The sequence below is a fragment of the Sinocyclocheilus anshuiensis genome, unplaced genomic scaffold (assembly GCF_001515605.1).
Source record: "Sinocyclocheilus anshuiensis isolate Anshui unplaced genomic scaffold, SAMN03320099.WGS_v1.1 scaffold99, whole genome shotgun sequence".
NCBI lineage: Eukaryota > Metazoa > Chordata > Actinopteri > Cypriniformes > Cyprinidae > Sinocyclocheilus > Sinocyclocheilus anshuiensis.
In genome coordinates, this window is record NW_015552547.1 from 797,276 (window position 1) to 798,231 (window position 956).

Sequence of the window (956 nt, forward strand, 5' to 3'; positions counted from 1 at the left end):
TGCTCCCAGGTGTGTCTCGTCATCCCCTCCTCCTGTGTGTATAGATAGTGTTCCCTGTGTGTGCTCCAACGTCCGGTAGTGTATGTTAATGTATGTCTATGTCTACATGTATTGCGTGAGTGTTCCTTTGTATTAATTAAACCCATCCCTTAAAAGTGTAAATAAAAATAGATTTATTAACATCGTATTTCTACTATACTTTTTAGAAATATACTAATAGTGTGCTTGTGTTTAGCATATTCCTTAAAAGTGTAACTAAGCATATATTTATTACCAAAGTAGTTCTAGTATACTTTTTAGAAATATACTAATAGTGTGCTTGTGTTTAGCATATTCCTTAAAAGTGTAACTAAGCATATATTTATTACCAAAGTAGTTCTAGTATACTTTTTAGAAATATATTAAAATGCAATTCAGTATATTTTTATTGCACTTCAAATAAGCATGTTGGGAATACAAATGTATTATAAACATACTACTTGAATTTCAAGTATATTTTTAATAAATTTAATACTACATATTTTTCACCTGGGATCGCATACTCTTGCATGCTTATCGTATTCTCTTGCATGCTCGCTGTGCATGTATGTGTTGATCATTTTTATTAGTTCTAACCTCAGAGAAGGAGGGGTTACCCCTGAGTATTATAGTTAGTGGAAAATACTGAGAATCATTTTTCACTATCAAGGCTTCCCTTTCTCCCCTACACAACACACACATACTCCCCAGTGGCCAGATGCTTGCAATTTCAAGTCTGTCGACTTATTTACATCTCTGCAATCACAGAGTTATATGCATATTCATATAATCAGCCAGCACAAAAAGGCATCTACACTGGCTTGTGTGTGTGTGTGTGTGTGTGTGTGTGTGTGTGTGTGTGCCTTTTATTACAACAAAACTCCCTAAGCAAATAAGCATTTTAAACAATGCTTTTAAAAGTACACAAAACAGACTAC